General features: G+C 41.2%; 1 protein-coding gene across 5 annotated transcripts in view; it reads right to left on the reverse strand.

The window, feature by feature from the left end:
* GPR156 (G protein-coupled receptor 156) overlaps window positions 1-14,329 on the reverse strand; it is an 83,407-nt gene extending 69,078 nt beyond the window's left edge. For 2 of the 5 annotated variants that reach the window (XM_038582951.1, XM_038582948.1), the window contains exons 1-2: window positions 8,221-8,386; window positions 4,804-4,916 (exon numbers count right to left, since the gene is read on the reverse strand). The gene's annotated coding sequence lies outside the window, so the exon portion shown is untranslated. Of the gene's footprint in view, window positions 1-4,803; window positions 4,917-8,220; window positions 8,388-14,263 lie in introns of those variants that run through there. The other 3 variants (XM_038582953.1, XM_038582950.1, XM_038582949.1) reach the window with 3 other exon arrangements.
* Between the last annotated feature and the right edge of the window lie 5,999 nt (window positions 14,330-20,328).

A 20,328-nucleotide genomic window follows, 5' to 3' on the forward strand; every position in this document is an offset into this window, starting at 1 on the left:
TGATTTTATTGATAGCCACAATCAATCAGCATTTGCTTTCATTGATCTCTATTGGGTTTTTAAAATCTATTTTACTGATTTCTGCTGATATTCATTACTTTCTTGTGCTTACTTTGGGTCTCATTTCCTCTTTTTGTTTTAGTTTCTTAGGATGGAAGCTGAGAATATTAATTTGAGACTTTTCTTCTTACAAACCCTCAAGCACTATAAATTTTCACCTTAAGTACTGTTTTTGATACATTTCTTTTCATTTTCCTTCAGTCCAAAATAATTTCTAACTTCTCTTTTGATTTCTTCTTTGACTCATGAGCTATTTTGAAGTGTATTATATAATTTTCCGAATATTTGATGATTTCTGTTATGAGTTTCTTAACTAATTCTATTGTGGTCAAGGACATACTCTGTATGACTTGAATCCTTTTAAATGTACTGAGAATTGTTCTATGGCCTAAAATATGGTCTATCGAAATGTTCCATGTGCACTTGAAAGGAATGAATATTTTGCTGTTGATAGGTAAAGATCAATGAGGTCCAGATGATTCTGTAGGCTTCTTCTTCCATATCTTTAATTATTTTCTGTCTTCTTATATCCATTACTGAGAAGAAGCCAATGAAATTTTGGACTACAGGGGTGCCTTGGGTGGCTTAGTCAGTTGAACATCCAACTCTTGATTTTGGCTGAGGTCATGACCTCAGAGTGGTGAGACGTAACCCCAAGGGGATCTCTGAGCATGGAGCCTGCTGGAGATTCTCCTCATCCTTTCCCTCTGCCCCTCCCCAGCTCACACTCTCAATCAATCAATCAATCAAATCTCTTTTAAAAAGGAAATGTTCTACTACTATTATGAATTCATCAATTTTTCTTTGAAGTCATAGCATTTCTACTTCACGTATTTTGAAGCTGGTAGGTGCATAAATGTTTAATACTGGTATATCTTCTTGATGAATTGACTATTTTTTTTTTAAGATTTTATTTATTTATTCATGAGAGACACAAAGAGAGAGGCAGAGACACAGGCAGAAGGAGAAGCAGACTCCATGCAGGGGGCCCAATGTGGGACTCAATCCTGGGACCGCAGGATCATGCCCTGCGCTGAAGGTAGGCACTCAACTACTAAGCCACCCAGGCGTCCCTATTTTATCATTATGAAACGCTTTTCTTTATTTATAGTAATATTTTTTGCTCTGCAATCTATATTTTGATTAGTGTGTTAGCATGGTAAACTTTTCCATCCTTTATTTGTGTCATAATGTATAAAGTGTGTTTCTTGTACATAGTATATTGCTCACACTGCTTTTAAAAAAAATCCTCTCTGGCAGTTTCTGCTCATTAGTTGAAGTGTTGAGATCATTTATATCTAAAGTAGTTATTGGTATATTTAAGTTTAAATGCATTATGTTGCTATTATTTTTTATTTATCTCATCTCTTCTTTGTTTCTTTTTTTCCTCCTTTTCTGACATCTCATAGGCAAGTTGAGTATTTTCATGTTCCCATTTTATCTCTGTTGGCTTATTAGCTATGCTTCTTTATTTTGTGATTGTTTTTGTGTTTATGGGTACATCTTAATTTGTCACAGTCTATGTTCAGATGATACCGTATCAGTTCACATGTAGTAACAATATGCTTCCATATCTCCTTCTTAGCCTTTGTACTCATTTTCATACATTTCCTTTTACATACATTATAAACCCCATATTGTTTATTTTTCTTTAAGCTGTCAATTGTGTTTTAAAAGAGGTTTAAATCATAAGACAAATAATTTGTAGTTACCATGTTTGGTGTTCTTTCTTTTTTTTTTGTATAGATTCATATTTCCTACTGATATCATTTCCTTCTGCTAGAAGAACTTCCTTTACCATTTCTCGTAGTGCACATCTGTCGGTGATGAATTGTTTCAGCTTTTATATATCTGACAAAGTCTTTATTTTGCCTTTGTTTTGAAAGATACTTTCACTGGGCATAGGATTCTAGGTTGAAAGGTTTTGGGGTATTTTTTTTCCCAGTACTTTAAAGATGTTGTTTCACTGCCTTCTCATTTGCATCATTTCTGATGAGAAATCACTGCTATCCTTGTCTTTGTTGAAAATGTTTCACTCATTATCTCTTCAAATATTTTTCTGTGTCCTCTAGGGCTATTCCAGTTACACATAATATTAGATTCATATCCTCTAAATATTCTTGAACATTGTTCTGGCATGCAGTTAAATTAATTGGGAATAGTTTGGTCCCTTTGGGTCTCCTTTTAAGATGTTAGGCAAGATCAGAGCAGTGCACAGTGTAGGGCTGATTATTCCCCACTGTGAAGGCATCATCTCTCAGAGCACACTACCCAATACCCTCTGAGTTATTAGCTTTTCTAGTATGGTCAGTGGGACAGCCCTGGATGGGTAGCAAGTATTTTTTCCTCTAATCCTTTTGAATGGTTCTTTTTCCATCTCTAGGTAGTTTCCTTACAGGCATGTGTTGAACAGTACTCCATTTCATGCTTGGTGTACTGTGTGGGGATCTCTGGAATTCTCTGTGTACTCTTCCCTTTGATACTCTGTCCTGTAAACTCCAGCTGCCTTGGTCTCCCTAGACTTGAAACTGTTTTCTCAACTCAAGCAGTCTGCATTCTCTCATTCTGCACCATATTCCAGAAACTGTATTTTTACTATGCCTGCTTTTGTTTTGTCTCACCAAATATCAGAAACCGTTTAATGAAAATATAGTAGTTCTGGGTCATTTTTTTCTCCAATGAATATGTTATTTACGTTTTCTAGAGGGCTAGAATAAAAACAGATAATTTTAATCCAATCTGATTTTGACCTAATTAGGAATTAGATTTCAATTTCAATAAGACCAGGTCTATTTCTGGGCTAACTCCTAGACATAGCTCTTTAGAAGTCCCAACTGAAAGCTTAGGATGTTTGTATTAGTTACGGTCCTCCAGAGAAACAAAACCAACATTTTATGTATCAATAGAAGAGATTTATTATAAAGTTCTGGCTCATGGAAATAAGGAGGTTGAGAAACTCTATGATCAGCTGTCTACAAGCTGGAGTCCCAGGAAAGCTGGCAGCATAGTTTGAAGGCCTATGGATCAGAACGCTGATGGTATATATGTCAGTCCAAGTGCGAAAGCCTGAGAACCAAGAGCACCAAGGACAGGAGAAAAATCAATGTCCATCTCAAACTGTCAGGGAGAAAACTTTTAACCTTTCTCTGCCACTTTGTTCTATACAGACCCTCAATGAATTGGATGATCCTCACCTACGTCCGGGAAGACCTACTGCTTTATTCAGTTCACCAATTCAAATGCCAATCTCTTTCAGAAATCTCAGAGATATACCCCCAAATAATGTTTAACCAGATATCTGGGCATCCTGTGACTCATTAAAATAGATATGAAAGTAACCATTACAGTGTCTTTCAGGCTCTCCCACCCTGGTGAACCCCACACTCCAATTTTTATCTCCCCAGCACAGTAAGACTGTAAGTACCTATGATTAGCTTCTTGGCTTTTTTAGCAGCTGCTTTCTGTTTGGCTTATTTACCTCTTCATCTGTGCTACTTATAAACTGGCGAACAACTTGGAAGGAAAATTGCTCTGATTATTGGGCTAATTCTGTCTCTCATCAGACGGTAGAATGTTCTGCTCAGCTTTTCTCTTAGCAGCTGCCTTTTGCTTGGGAATCTTAGCTCCTCCTCACCTGTTACTCAGTAAATAGTAAATGTCTCAAGGAAAAAGCAACCTAGTATGTGGGGCACTTTATATGGTTTGGCTCTTAAGTTCTGGCTGCCTTAGGTCTTTTATGAACTCAACTAAAATTTTAAAATCTATCTTTCGGGGCACCTGGATGGCTGAGTCAGTTAAGCATCCAATTCTTCATTTTGGCTCAGGTCATGAGCTCAGGGTTGTGAGACTGAGCCTCACGTAGGGCTCCACACTCAGCATAGAGTTTGCTTGTGCTTCTCCCTCTGCTTCTCCCCCTACTTGCACACTCGTTCTTTCTCTCAAATAAATAATCCTTAAAAATATTTCAAAAAATAAAATAAAACCTAGCTTTTTCTGGAAGTCCTCAACAGGAGCAGCACACTGCTACCAGATAGTCCATTATAGCCAGACGCAGATGCTTAATGTCTTGTAATATATTTAACCTTAAAATTTTTTTACTGACAAGACCAAGCTGTTTAAAGATCATCTTTACAGACACAAATGACAGTGCAAACAGTATAAGGTATAACTAACCTTACTATTAACTATGAGACCAATTAGGATACATTACAGAATTCCTAAGTTATAAAAGACAAACCTATTATAGGGACTGGTTTTACTATCATTATTACTGGTCAGTGTGTATTTGAAAATTAAAAGTTTCTATAAAAGCATGTGTTAACACAATGCCTAATGCTCATTCTACAGGTTTATACATGTTCAAACTAAAGTTAAGATTTCTCCTTAGAAATTCATTGCAATAACTTCTATTCTGGTTTTCTTTCTTTCCTTTAGTTTTCAGTCTAGGGCACAGAAATCCATTTCAAAGCTACTGAGTAAAAGTTGCAGTATGTGTTATGGGTGCCAACAGCAAAATGTCTGCCACAGAACATCATTTCTTTCTTTCTATTTAGCTAATGTTTGCATTCTGAACACAGACTCACAATTGGGTTTCTAATAAGAATTAGAGATCACAAATTTCTATAAAGTGTCTATGAGCTCATAGGTCCCTGGTCACACAGCAGCCTTTATCTGAGGATTATAAAATCTCATTTACTTCTATTTTGTTAGTTTGCATTTTGTAATTCACTTGTTTGTACTCACCAGCTTCCCTTCAGGCTTCTCTACTATTTTCTCCAGCCCTGGTGTGATGGGAATCCCACTCCTCTCTGGTCTGGTGGGCCAGACTACAGTTTCACATCCAAACAACAGTAAAACTAAAACCGAAAGCCAAGTAGTGCTGAGAAGTTCGCTCCTAATACCAGGTTTGTTAAAATCATTTGTTTAAAAATGTTCACATCTGTTGCTTGGCACTGATCCTTAAGCTCCAAGACCCCTACCTTCTTAACTAATTATCCTCATGTCAAATAATCAGTTGTAGTTGATTGACTACATACTCATAAAATTCCCCAAATCCCAAATCCCTCAAAATAGAGGGAAACAATTGGGATAGAATCGAATAACTTTTCTCAATTCTACCATTAAAGAAAAGACATAAAAAGGAACATAGCAGATATGGTGTTGTGAGAAAGTATTGTAACAGCCTATTTTCTCTGAAAGCCACCCCCCCCCCCCAAAAAAAAAAAACTGATCACACTGCTCCTGCCACAGATGAAGACCATGTATAATTCCACAGCATGGAATAAATGAGCAAGGGGAACTGTAAACAGTCTGGCCAACCAGAAGCAATAGACACACAATGCAACCAAGACACTGCAGACCTCGTTTCCCACTGAGCTAATATAATCCTTACACTTGGCAAGTAGGAGTTCTCACTGCAGGGCTCTCCTGCCTAAAGACACAGGCTCCTCTGGAGAAAGGCTGTGGGAGAGGGGAGAAGAAGACAAAAGAAGAGGGGGAAACAATTGCTGTAAGGGAAACCCACAAGAGAAGTAAAATTGTGTTTAGTATTCCCTTTGGCCCAGAAATGCCAGTTTGGGGAATCTACCTATGGAAATGGAAACCAAAGTGTAAGGATACATGTAAGATGTTTACTGTGGCATAATCTGTTGTGTAAAAAAAATGGAGGGAAACCGAAATATCTATCAATATAGAAATCATGGGAAAAATTATGTAACTTCTACAAAGAAATATTAAGTAACTATTAAAAATAAGAAATTTGATCAATTTATATATGTAGAATAATGTACATAATATATCAAAATGAAACAAGTAACAGAATAAACGGTATTATATGATCTCATTTACATATGAAATAAAAAATAACTACATATTTGAACATAGAAAAGGAGTGAAAGAATTCACATTTAATTTTAAAGTGGTTTTGTCAGGTAGATGGAAGAAGAGGGGGAGATTAATAACATCTTTATAGACTACTATCTTACAAGACTGGTTACAATGAGTGTGTATTGCTTTTAGAATTTAAAAATGTAATAAATTTAAAATATAAAAAGGATTTATTGACTATAATTACAGGTAATGCCAGACCCCAGAGTTCAGTGGGGTTTGTTTTAAATTTGCTCTGGCATTTACTTTAAATCGATCCTGGTGGGGAGAGGTAAATAGTAACTACTGCTCTGAGAGAGAGGCCTCACCTTGTGTCCCTAAACAACAGCCAATTAAAGCACAGACTTGACAGTGCTCCTGGAGAAGGCCAGTGGCTGTGAAATGAAAACTATAGGTACCTCTCCAAAGCCTCAGCCACAGAGCTTCCCAAGGGGCTGCCCGAGCCAGTAAGCAGCCAACAGAAGCAAGGATGAGAATAGAACAAGCTTTTGTCTGGAGAAATCCCACTACTCCAACTCCTGACAGCCTTTGTTGGCTTCTGTTCCATACTTCAGAGATGAGAGCCATAAGCCTGGCCCAGCCTCTGCGGGGATAAATATTAAACTCTGTGGGAAAGATGCTGCTGCCCAGCTTTGAAGTGTTCTGTGTTAGCGCTTTGGTGGAAGATTCTTTGAGGACCACTGGAAGTTAGTTGAGGGCCTTCCAATTCTTACCCACAGGACAGAATTAAAGCCCTGGAGGAGTGACACTTGGCTCAGTATTTGTATTTGGTTTCATGCTGATAGAAGCTTCCAGACCTTCTGAGGGGTAATAGATATATGATACTCAATAATAAAATAATGTGCAGAAGCTAGCAGCCTGTGAAGAACTTTTTTTTAAAAAAGATTTTATTTATTTATTCATGAGAGAGACACACACAAACAGAGGCAGAGACCCAGGAAGAGGAGAAGCAGGCTAGACACAAGGAGCCAAATGCGGGACTTGATCCTGGACCCTGGGATCACACCCTGAACCAAAGGCAGATGTCTGCTTAACTGCTGAGCCACCCAGGCATCCCAAGAACTAACTTTTTTGACCACTCATTCATCTTTCAACATCTTTTTTCTCTTCTTGAACAATCCTACTGTCCTATACCCATGCCTCTTCTTCTACCTCTCTACTTACCTTCTTTAATAGACTTTTTATTCGATGTTTCCTGATTATCATAGAAATGCTACAGCGTTCATGGAAAATATGGTTACATTTTTTTAAAAAGTAATCATTTATAATCCTGCCACTGATAATATTTTGGAATAGTTTCTTTTTGTCATTATACTTACTTTTTCTTTTTAATTCTTTATTTAAATTCAACTTAGTAAACATATACTGTATTACTAGTTTCAGGGCAGAATTTAGTGATTCATCAGTAGCATATAACACCCAGTGCTCATTCCATCAAGTGCCCTCCTTACAGCCCATCACCTAGTTTTCCCATCTTCCCACCCACCACTCCTCCAGCAACCCTCAGTTTGTTTCCTAGAGTTCAATTTCTCCTTTTCACCTTATTTTATTTTTCCTCCCTTTTTAGAGGTCTGCATTGTGTAGCTTCACAAGTGTAGATGAATGTCTTACATATATTACCTAATATTACAAATAAATATGAGAGAATATGTGAAGTGGAAAAGGGGTTTGGACAGCATGTTACTGTTGTCATTCTGCACAGCTGTGGTGTGGCTATGTGTTCTGGTGCGTCAAGCTGGTATTCATATTCCTCAGACTAACTGTGACAGGAGCCTTTGTGTCTCAGGCCTGCTTTTCTCCTTATGGCTGCCTCGGAAATCAGCAACATTTGCATGTAAAGATCCCCTTGGGTAGTTATTTGATCTTCTTTCATTCCCACTTTTCACTTGCAGGTAATTGGGTACCTAGGATCCCAGCAGGCCACTATTCCTCTTCCCTTCCCTGTCTCCTGATATTACTTTTTCTGCTCCCTCTTTATTGGATCTTCTGGGTTTATCCTAACAGCATAAAAAAGCAGACAGCCATCACCAGCCTGGGGACAATTAGAGAATCATCAAAATTTGGAAAAGACACTCAATTAAGCATGCATTCTGTTCACATGTTCAGAGTAAATACTCCAGCTGATATGGCCTTTGGAAGACTCCACTTCATGCAGAAAACCAGAAATATATCAGATTAGAGGCAAGAAGAACCTTGTTGGTCTGGAGTCTTGCTCGACCATTACTTTAGACCCTTACCACACTGCCAGTCCAGACCATATCTTCAGGCCCTTACCATTTCCCTAGTTAAGACATCCACTTCTGTCTTTTCTCTTCAGGTCTCCCCAGTTACCCTTGGAGACTCAGGATGGATAGCTGGCAGTGCCAAGACAGTGTGACACTGCAGCATAGACACATGGCAGTTGGAAAGCCCAGAGAACTCTTTCCTGGGTATTCCGATTGTCACTCTGGAACAGGTATCCATGGCAGTAAGAGAGCAATTTCAACCAACAAAGCTCTGGACAGAATCTTGAAGTTTCTCTAAGAGGCCCTCCTGTGCTCTTCCTTGTCCTCATACCAAGAAATCACTTCTTTCCATCAGAAATCCAGAACGTTCTGTTAATCTATATCTATGCAAAGCTCCCCATTGCAGCACTGAAAACTGAATTCCTCAGAGCCACTATTTCTACAATGATCTCTTCCTTATTACAAACATCATAAAGTACAGATGCTGATAGGCTTAACACCCTTCACTATCTCCCTCCCTATTTTCATTATGAGCTAAAAAGTAAACATCTTGGGGAAACTTTTGAATAGAAACTTACAATATGAAGGGAGAATACAGGTGAAGGGGGCCAGGCAGCTCTACCTATAGGTTATCAATATGCATGACTTCCACCTTCTACTGCCAGTCGCCTCTCTGGTCACTGCCTGGTAGCCTGGTCAAAGCAGGCTTGCAGTCTGCAGCGATGGTCTGACAGCCTCACTGCTTAATCCTCTGTTGCCTGGCAACCCACATCTGAAGTACACTGACCCAGATTTGGGTTCAGGTATTAAAGGCATACTTAGACCCTCTCAATTCTCCCTAAGAGGCAAGGTGGCCATGGAGAAGAGCAGAGGATAAGCATACATACAGCCTATGAATTCAGTTTGACTTGGCACATTCTGAGTATGTTATATGGGGAAAGAAGATAGCTGGTGAGACCTATTTCTGGTCAATCCTAGGAGTATATTGAATGAATCTTCCCTCTCTCTCATTTGCTTCCTCTAGATTAGACTGCACAGTCTCTAGACTGGACTGGACATAGGAAAATAATCTGGAAGCACCTTGGACATAAACAGACCTCAGAGTCTTGCCTGGGTTGGATGCATCTCCCAGGAATTGCTCAAATTTTGACCCAGTCTCTGGTCAAAAGTTACATGGTTCCCTACAACAAACAGATTAAAGTCCATACTCTCGTGTTCTTGACAAGCGGGCCTATAGTTCTCCTGCTTTATCTCTTACTGAAAACCTGCCCTGACCTGACCCTCTCTACCTCTTCACCTCACTCAAACTGCACCAGCACTTTGGCCCGGACTCGAATACCGAATACTGGCTCAAGTTACTGTCTTTCAGGGAACGTTCTTCCAACTACAGCTGCCAGTCAAAGTACCACACCTCCTCCAGAACTCTACTCAAAAGACACTTCTTCCTTGGAGGAAAATAACAATCCCTCCTGAAATAGCTAGTTCTTTGCTCTCCACCTGGAAACCCTGGCTAGCCTCCATACCTTCCCCATAGTTTCATAAGTTGTGATAATTATAGCATTCAGAATAGTTGTCATATATGAGCCGTGTCTACATCAGTGTCAAACAGACTATGTCTTTTACAGGCTGGTTCCTTCATGCTTCTATCTGGAATGAATGCATCTCACCTTCATTAATTCTTCCTCATTCTAACAGGTTCTTTGCCACAATCACCTCTGGATTCACATCTTTAGCAGTGCTATATTAGCAGGCCCTTCTTTTTTCAATCCATTTTCAACAACACACACTGTCTTTCTCTTGATCCAGACATCACTAATGCCCATTTTTTTTCTGTGTGTTCATCCTCCCCCACCTCTGCAAAGCAGGGTATGCTGCAAGGTGGGGTTCAATAACCAGCTATTCTCTGGCTATATCATCTATCTCTGTCTGAATATCTCATGATTATGACAAGTGCCTCAGAAAAACACCTTGAGAAGTCTAGATGGAAACCAATGCCCCATGGAAACACATAAATATTTTATCAGGCTCTGAATAAGACTCTTGCTCATAAATATTTAAACTCCCTGATAGCATAATGTTGAGTGGCTGATTAGAGTCAACTTGTACGGGGGTAGGGAGCTGAGAGGAGGAAGGGAACATAAGAGCAATGGCAGCAGGCATTTTATAGAGTCCCATATAAGGATCGAAAAACACTGAAAATGTTCCTGAGGTCTCCCCAATTTGCATGGACATTCATTTTCCAAATGTTCTCTCTCTGGAGTGGGAGGTAAGCCAGTGCCCAGTGGAGCTGTCTAGAGAAGGCACTCACTGCAACATCAGTCACAGCCCCAGTAAGCTTGCCACACTTCTCTCAGCACAGGTGGCACAAAGATTTTCAAATAAAGTACACAGGACTCAAGATGAAGCAGATCCTGTAAGAATATTTATGGCAGCTTTATTTTAAAAAGTCCCAAATTGGAAATACCCCAAGCGCCCATCAGTAAGAGAATAGATAAGCATATGGTAGGTAGATAGTCATGATGAAATATTATTTGAAATAAAAAGAAATGACCAATATATTCAACAACACAGATGAATCTCAGACATCACGTTGAGCAAAAAGAAGCTAAATGCAAAAGTACATCAGTGTGAATGCACTTCCATGGGTGTTCAAGAATGCAAAAACAGATCTATGATAACATGGATCATAACAAAATTTGCTTCTGGATGGTGCAGATGACCAGAGAGGGGCATGAGGGAAATTTCTGGGATTGAAATTTTTTGTCCCTTGTTCAGAATGTGAGTTTGTCAAAACTGGCTGAGCTTCTAGCAAGGATTCAGCTTAGAAGCACTGTGAGGATACAAGAGGCCACTGATCTCCAGGATCATCATTTACCTATAAAATATTGATTGACTCGAATTACCTAAAAGGAACTTCTAGTATTTTACCAAGAATTCTACAACCTTTATGGGAGTTAATGCCTTGTTTGTGTCATTTAATTGCCTAATTAATTCAACAATTATGTATTAATTGCTTATAATATGCCAAACAGGAACATAGCCATGAAGACAACAAAAAAATTTCTGGTCCTTATGGAGCTAACATTTGAGTGGGGGGATATTGGGCAATTAACAAAGAAACAGCTATACTATAAAATGCCAGGTAATGATAAAGCAATGAAGAAATAAGGCAAGGTCAGAGGACAGGGACTGACAAAGGCCTGTTTTGGATCAGGTGGTCAGGGAAGCCCTGATCAAGGAGGTCACATCTGAAAAGAGACCTGAATGAGTTGAGGACAAAAACAGTGCAAGTATCTGAAGGAAGAGTGCTCAGGGAGAAGGAAGAACAAGAGAGGGGAAGAGTGACAAAATATGAGGTCAAACAGGTCAGATTGCATCAGGCTTTGGTAAACCCTGGAAGAGAGATGGATTTTATTCAAAACGTGAATGGAACCATTAGAGAGTGTAAGCAGAGGAGTAACAATCTGACTGATGTTTTAATAATGGGTAAAAGGAGGAAAGTAAGGGAGCTGCCCTATTCTTAGGGAAAAGTCAGAATAAGATCCAGATTTTGTGTCCTTCAAAATCTTAACATCCTTCACACATCTATTTCTTTCTTTTAAAAAAGATTCTATTTATTTATTTTAGAGAGAGAGAGAGAGCACAAGCAGGGAGAGGCAGAGATACAGGGAGAGAGAATCTCAAGCAGATTCCCTGCTGAGCAGGGGAGCCCAACGTGGGCTCAATCTCACAACCCTGAGATCATGACCTGAGCCAAAACCAAGAGTGGGACACTTAACCAGCTGTGCCATCCAAGTGCCCCCACACATCTATTTCTTTTTTTTTTAAGGTTTTATTTATATTTATTTATTTATTTTTATTTATTCATTCATTCATTCATTCATGAGAGAGAGAGAGATGGGCAAAGACATGAGCAGAGGGAGAGGCAGGCTCCATGCTGGAAACCCGACATGGGACTCGATCCTAGAACCCCAGGATCATGACCTGAGCCGAAGGCAGACTCTCAACCGCTGAACCACCCAGATGTCCCTACACATCTGTTTCTTAACTGCCTTCTGATTCCAGCTCTGTCTGGGGCCAGATCACATGTTTCTGGATTTCAGACTCTGATTTTCACTAACAAGTATATGTATCAAGATGGTTACAAATTCATAAAAAGTAAGGCAGGTAACTCTTCTTGTGTCAGAAATTTTTTCATAATAAATCATTGGAGATGAAAAGAGAGGGATTTGTGTCCTTTATTGGGCAAAATTAATCAGCAATTAAATATGAATGTTATAATCCTCAACACTTCTCTGCCAAATAAAGATTCTGATTTTTAACTAAATGTGGAACATTCCAACTTTCAGATCCAACTTCTCTGCCCCAGCCAGCCCATGTTCCATTGTCTCTCTGGCAAGTCTTGGGGCTTCTTTCTTCTCTCTCCCCCTGCCCCCAATTAATTACTCTCTGGAAACCTACAAGGGAGTGCAGTAAAATGTGCATTTGTGCGGTGGGAGGGCACACTCCTCAACCCCATCTGGAAATGCCCTTGTGTTCAAACAACAAAAAAAGGGAATATTAACATCCTCAGGAGGAAACAAGTTGTAAGCACCTATTGTCCTCCCCCAGAGAATCTCCTTCCCTCAATCCTTATTTTCCCACTCTTTGGAGAGCCTTCTAGGCTGAAAGTCTGTGGCTTCATCCCATTCACCCCTCAGATCCTCCTAGGCCACAATTCTGCTTTCACTGGCCTTGATGCTGTCTATCCCCAGGCTACCATAACTCTGCCTCTGACCAGGCTCAACTCTAGACTTATTGAGCAAGAGGGAGAAGCTAAAAGCTGGCGGTAGAAGAGAAAGGGAAATGCAAGGAGCACTCCAGAGACAATGGTGGCCCAAAAGTGGAATTAGGCTGCTAAAACGGAGACCAGAGAGCACCCTCCACCACCACCACCAGCCCCCCCACCCCATGCTCACAGATCCCTAACTCAAGTAAAGCCTGCCCAACGCATTTTTTTCTCCAGGCTCAAACTGACTTGCTACTACTACCTCGCCTGCAGGAAGGCCTTCTGTGCGGAATGCCCCCATTGAGGGAGAACCATTAATTTCCCTTTGCAGGCCTTGCTGCCTAAGACAACTACTCAACAGTCTTTCCAGCTTTTAACCCCTACTCAAAAAAAACAAAAACAAAAACAAAAACAAAAAACAACAACAAAAAAAAACTTTTCGCTTTTATCTAGGGGATGCAATAATTCAATGTTATCCCCTCGATCCTGGTTTAAAGGACTGTATATCAAGAAAGACGTTTCATAATTGAACTCCAATAAAAAAATAAAAAAATAAAGAGGTAAAAGATAATAAAATAAAATAAAATAAATAAAATAAAATAAATAAAATAAAATAAAATAAAATAAATAAAATAAAATAAAATAAAATAAAATAAAATAAAATAAAATAAAATAAAATAAAATGAAAGACGTTTCATGAAAGGCTAGGATGCAATTTGCCTGCTGTTCACGCAAGCTCGTTCCTAGACAGCCGACAAAGGGGAGAGTCAGCACCTGCTGATTTCTCTTCTGAAACGCGACCAGAACTCGGGTTTCAAAACGAGGCGCATCATCTGCGGGGGCCCCAGTAGGCTCAGGTCGGCCCCCGGGCCAACGCCGGGTCCTAACACGCGGCCTCCAGGTGAGTTAGAGACGGGCGCTCGCAGGGGTGCTGCAGGGCCTCTCTCTGCCCGGAGCAGGGCCGGCTGCCTGGGGCGACACTTCGGGGCGCGCCCTCCCGCCCCCCGCGCCCCCCGCGCCCCTGCGGGGCCGGTGACCAGGCTGTGGAGGGAGACCCCGGCTGTGGGCTCCCCGGCCGTCCGCAGGCAGCCGCTCACTGGGCACCGCCGCCGCGGCCGCAGCCCCCGCCCCCCTCCCCTCAGGAGGCCGCCGCCGGCGCGCGCGGGGAGCCTCCCGGGGCTCGCCTCAGGTGCCGGAGAGTCGCCCGCGGACCGCAGCGGACCGTGCCCTTCCCTGTCAGCGTCTGACGTTCCGCGGCTACGTCGCGTCCACGGAGGGCTCCCGCCGAATCCCGCGCTCGGGATCCTCGAGGGCGCGTGCTCACCTCACCGCGTCTCCGCCCGCGCCGCGCGGGGCTCTCTCGGGTCCGCCGGGCCTGGGGGTGGGGGCGCGCCCATGGCCGCGCCGGGGGGCCGGGCGTGGAGGCGGCGGGGCGGCGGGGCTGCGGCGCCGGCCTCTGCGGTCCGCGCGGGGCGCTCGCCGCCCTCCGGCCCGGGGCGCTGCCGGGGCCGCGCCTCCCGCCCCTCCCCTGGCGCCGCCCCGCGTGGCGCGCCGGCCCCCGCGCTGGCGGCGAGGTCGGGCCCGGGGCGAGGGCGCGCGGGCCCGCGGACCCCACGCGCCGCCGCCCCCGAGCCCCGGGCCTGGCGCCGCCTCAGCCCCGCCTCGGCCGCCGCGTCGGAGGAGACCCTCGGCCGCCCCGGGCCGGCGCGCGGGGAGCGGGGCTCAGACGGTTCCACGCAGGGCTCTCTTCGGTTCCCGCGGTGCGGTCTCCAAGTAGTGTTCTTGTTTTATGCTCTCTAGGTTTCCCAAATTCTTTACCGCGGCTAAATTTAAGATTTTACCTATTTATTCATGAGAGACACACACCGAGAGGGGGCGGGGAGTGCAGAGACACAGGCAGAGGAAGAAGCAGGCTCCATGCAGGGAGCCCGACGCGGGACTGGATCCCGGGTCTCCAGGCTCATGCCCTGGGCTGAAGGTGGCGCTAAACCAATGAGCCACCCCGGCTGCCCTAATTTTTTTTTTTTTTTTTTTTTAAGATTTTATCTATTTATTCCTGAGAGACACAGAGAGAGGGGCAGAGGGAGAAGCAGTCTCCCTGTGGGGAGCCCAATGTGGGACTCGATCCCAGGACCCCGGGGTCACGACCTGAGCCGAAGGCAGAGGCTCAAGCGCTGAGCCACCCAGGCGCCCTGGGTTCGTACTTATTTAATAATCAGAAAGAGGAGGGCGTTACTTCCCCCAGGAATGCCAGAAGGAAACCACAAACCAGATGTCCATTCATTCAAAGATGAGCCTCTGCGTCTAAGACACCCTGAGGGAGTCATAGGGTGGGAGAGCTGGAAAGGGTCTCTGGAATCCGTTTAGACTTTTCATATTTCCATTTATTCTGTTTTGAAATCTCAGACGTATTTATGCTGGTTGGGAAATGCCACCTGTTTTAGGAGTGCCTTGAGGAAACCCTCGGCTGGCCAGGGGGGAAGGGAGGAAAGCCAGCTGGGGCCGCTCCCTCCCCAGCAGGACCCTAGTGACATTCTTAGATGTCTCATACACGAAGTTACTCAGAAGAATTCTTTTCACGGGGAGGGTTCTACGAGGGAAAATCAGAGGAAAACTGGAGAGCCAAGGGTTATCTAAAAGCAGTTAAGCAAAAAACCGGATTGCCCAAGAGCAAGAATTATGTCTGAGATTGTTTTGCAGGACTCTCCAGAGCGCTCATTCTGTGCCTCCGATGCTTTCATTTGGAACAGGAAGAACCTGAGGAGGACCCATCTGATCCTCCACCTTGGGTGTCACTCTGGTTAAGGCTTTGGGGTTCATCTTTTCCTTAGGACAGCCAACTTGAGAGAGCAGACCTAGATCTTTGGCTCTGTAGTTCTGTGTCGAGGATTTGTCTTTCTGATCTCTGTGCAGCTTTTATTTTACCTCAGAATTTCTCCCTGCTTTTAGGTCATCATTCTCACAGTTCCCTCTACATTTTGCAAGATACTGGAATCTTTGACTGTGGTTCCCACATCCAATTCCAGCATTCTCTTTCTCAGATTGAAGTATTCCCAACCCCTCCCTTGCCAGGCACAGAAAGTTTTCCATCTTCCACCAAGGCCTGCCCTATTTACCTCAGGTCTGTTTCTGGAATCTTTTCCCTCCTATACATTCCCACGTTGGTGCTCTTGTTAGACTTTTATTACCTTGGGTTGAATCATTTTAATAGTTTCCTAACTGGTTTTCTTGCCTCCTGTCTCTCCTCACTCCCAACACAGACCTGAGAACGTCTTAGCTCTCCTGATAAAACATTCCTCTTACCTTTACCCATCCCCCCAAGCCCAACACCCAAACTTGCAGTAACTTCCCTCTGCAATTGGAATAAATTCTAAACTACTCTCACAATTGCAAACCAGCTTCCTACCTTCTGTCCACTTAACACCCGTGTTCCAGTTATACTAAACTGGGTCATTGCTATCCTTTGAATGCCCTCTGGGTTTTTCATGCCCCTCTTTATTTCTCTGACCGCCCCCCCCCCCCCGATTCTGGATTTTCCTTTATCCCCATATTTTCCTGTTGAGTTTCTCCCAAGCCTTCCAGATCCAACTCAAATGCCTTCTACTTTAATGAAGATCTCCCAGTTGTTTCCAGTCAGCTGTGAGATGAATTAATGTCTCTCCCAGCTCTCTGTGTTTCTGTTGCAGCACTAAGTTCAGCTGTATGTTACAAATGGTTGTGTCTTCTTGTCTCCTCACAGTCAGGGCCTGCAAGGCAAGGTATATTTCCTGACTCGTCTTCATCCCCCATGGCAATTGGCCACACACACATTTTAAAATAAATAACTATTCTTTGGTTGTATATAAACTTTGTGCTTATTGTAAAAGTTCAAGTCCATAAAAGCATAAGGAAGGACAAACTCCCACACCCTGAAATTACCACTGTATTTGTGCATCTTATTATGTACATGTCCATCTTCTATATGTGCCTATGTGGAAACATTTTAGGCATGCTGTGTTTTCTTCCAGACACACTGTTTTCTAATCTTTTCTGATCTGACTCTCCCCCTCTCTCAACTGTTTAAAAAGTTAACCTGTGAACATAAATAACTTCATACATATATATATAGAGAGAGTAATATATATAGTAGCTTTTGTCTTTATTTTATGAAATGAGATATCATAGTGTGTATACATACTTCTCTGCTTCTTTTCTCATGAAATAATAAATGATTTTAAAAAAACATTTATTTATTTATTCATGAGAGACAGAGACAGAGGCAGAGACATAGGTAGAGGGAGAAGCAGGCTTCCCGCAGGGAGCCTGGTCTTGAAATTGATCCCAGGACCCCAGGATCATGACCTGAGCCAAAGGCAGACACTCAACCACTGAGCCACCCAGGCATCCCATGAAAGAAGTCTTAAAATCCTTTCAATTCAACTCGTATTGCTTTAATCCATTTACTTTAGAGGCATAATGTTTTAGATATACCACAATATATTCACAAGTTCCTCTGTTCATGGCAAATTCTTTTTTTAAAAAATTGCCACTGCCATCAATGTTTCAATAAACCCCCTTATATGTGTCTCCAAATGCTTTGGTACTTTAATTTCTGAGGGATTAATTCCTAGGTAGGAGATTGGTCCATTTAAAATGTTAGCAGTTTGCCTTTTAAAAGGCTGTAATGATTTGCTCTGTAGCACTTTAGCCATTTTATCAAGTGAATAAAGGTAGTTTGTAGTTCTGACTAGTGAAGCTATTTTTCCCGCTTTGGATTTTCTGTTCTGTAATTGCTTATTCATATACTTAGCTCATTTTTCTTTTTGAGTTACTGGCCTTTTTCTTTTCAAAGTGTAAGAATTTCTTACACATTAAAGATAGTAACTCTTTAATATGTTGTATGTGTTGCAAGTACTTTCTGCATTCTCTTTATTATCTTTTAACTTTGTTTGGAATTCTAAAAATCAACTACAACTTATTCAAGTTGAAATCAAGTTAATTTCACGTGCCTCATGATTAGAGACAATACATGGCTTAGGAAACTAGACCAGATTTTGCAACTTCTTAGGAAACCAATCTTCTATTTCAGTGTCTCATAATTTATTCTAGAATTTGACATTTCATCCTACTCCTTAATGCCATATTTAGTCACAATTAATCCACTTTTCTCCATTGTGTTTATATTATAGTACAAATTTTCTGTATATTATTATCTGGCAGAGTCACATTAAATAGACTATTTTGATAATCAAAATTGTTATTAACAAAGTGTTAACACATTTAGTGGTTATCATTTATTTTTTTCTGCCAAAATTCACTCCTTTGGGAAAATGCTTCCTCCTGTCCTTCCCATGCAATTTGGAGGTCTTCCAATCTTGGAACCCCACTCTTTTGACCATAATAGTGGTCATAACCCACACTAGAACAAATGGACTCCCTGTTGCAGGAATTTGTATTTTGAGTTTTTGGTTGGCATTGTTTTAAAATGATTGTCCTTAATTCCAGGCACTAAAATCCTCAGATCTACCCTGTTGCTTTCAATTTTATATATTTAATTATTTTCTTAGTGGTTACTCTGAGCATTGTAATTAACATCTGAATTTAAAATAATCTATTTGGAGTAATACCAATTTAATTTTCATAGCATACAAAATTTTGCTCCAGTACAGCTCCATTCCCTCCTCTCTCCTTGGTGCTATTGTTTTCACACAAATATTATTTGTATTTTATGATTAATTGTATATATTAATTGTATTTTATAATTAATAACTGCTATATGTCCTTCAAAGAGTTACAAATGTTTTTAAAAGAGCTATGTTTATACTGTTTTATACATTTACCTATGAAGTTTATCAGTGCTCTTTATTTCTTCATGTGGATTCTGGTTACTGTCTAGTATCCTTTTATTTTAGCCTTCATGACTCCCTTTAACATTATTTGTGGGGCAGATCTGCAAACCACAAAATCTTTGGGTTTGTTTTCTTGGAATGACTGAATTTCTCCTTCACTTTTGAAGGACATGATTACTAGATACAAAATTCTTGGTTGACAGTTTTTCCTTTCAGGACTTTGAATGTGTCATCCCACTGCCTTCTAACATCTGTAGTTTCTGGTGAAAAGTCATCTGTTAATCTTGTTGATTCCTTGTATTTGAAGAACCTTTTTTTTTTCTCTTTTTGCTTTTAAGAATCTCCACTTTTCCACAGTTTGACTGTATGTTTGAGTATGGATTGCTTCATGTGTGTTGTACTTGGAGTGTGTTGAGCTTCTTGAATGTGTAGATTAATGCTTTTCATCAAATTTGGGAAGTTTTTTTTTTAAGATTTTATTTATTCATGAGAGACAGAGAGAGAGAGAGAGAGAAAGGCAGAGACATAGGCAGAGGGAGAAGCAGGCTCCATGAAGGAATCCTGACATGGGACTCGATCCCAGAACTCCAGGATCGCACCCTGAGCCAAAGGCAGACCCTCAACTGCTGAGCCACCCAGGCACCCCAAATTTGGGAAGTTTTAAGCTATTATTTCTTCAAATATTGTTTTTGCCCTTTCCCTGTCTTCTTCTTCTGAGATTCCCATTATGCTTATGTTGGTACACTTGATGGTGTCACACAAAGTCTTTGAAGCTTTGTTCATTTTTTTCTCCTTCTTTTTGTTTTTCAGACTGGATTATCTCAATTGATCTATTTTCAAGTTTGCAGATTCTTCTACCTGTTAAATTTGTTAAGCTTCTCTAGTGAATATGTTATTTGAATTATTATAATTTTCAATTCTGGAACTTCTTACTTGGTTCTTTTTTATAATTTCTTTGTTCATATTCTCTATTTTATGAGACCCTTATTCTCATTCTTTCTTTCAATTCTTTACATATAATTTCCTTTTATTCTTTGAACATATTTATGATAGCTGACTTGAAACCTTTGTCTAGTGAGTTCAAAATCTGGGACAGCTTTTATTGAGTGCTTTTTATCCCCCTGTGTATGGGTCATACTTTATTTCTTTGTGTGTCTTATATTTTTTTTTTGTTGAAAATAGGGCAATTTAAACTGTATACTGTGACAACTCTGCAAATCTGGTTTCCTTCACCAACTTCAAGGTTTGTTGTTTATTTTTTGTTATTTTGTTGTTGTAGCTATAGCAGTTGTTTGCTTGTTTAGTGACTTTCTTGGACTTATTTTGTAAAGTCTGTGTTCTTAGGCTTGTGTTGCTACTGAGGTTTCTGCTCAGTTAGCTTAGTAGTTAGCTAATGATTGAACATAGATATCCTTAACTACTTTGAAACAATAAGTTTTCCATCCTGTGCATAGAACTGCATGTGTGTGTGTGTGGCAAGACTTTAATGCTCCAGCAGTTTACAACTCTGATTTAGCCTTCACTTCCTGCTTTTCAGAGCCTCCAAGTCATCCAGAGGTGA

The sequence above is a fragment of the Canis lupus genome, chromosome 33, assembly GCF_011100685.1.
Source record: "Canis lupus familiaris isolate Mischka breed German Shepherd chromosome 33, alternate assembly UU_Cfam_GSD_1.0, whole genome shotgun sequence".
Classification (NCBI taxonomy): domain Eukaryota; kingdom Metazoa; phylum Chordata; class Mammalia; order Carnivora; family Canidae; genus Canis; species Canis lupus.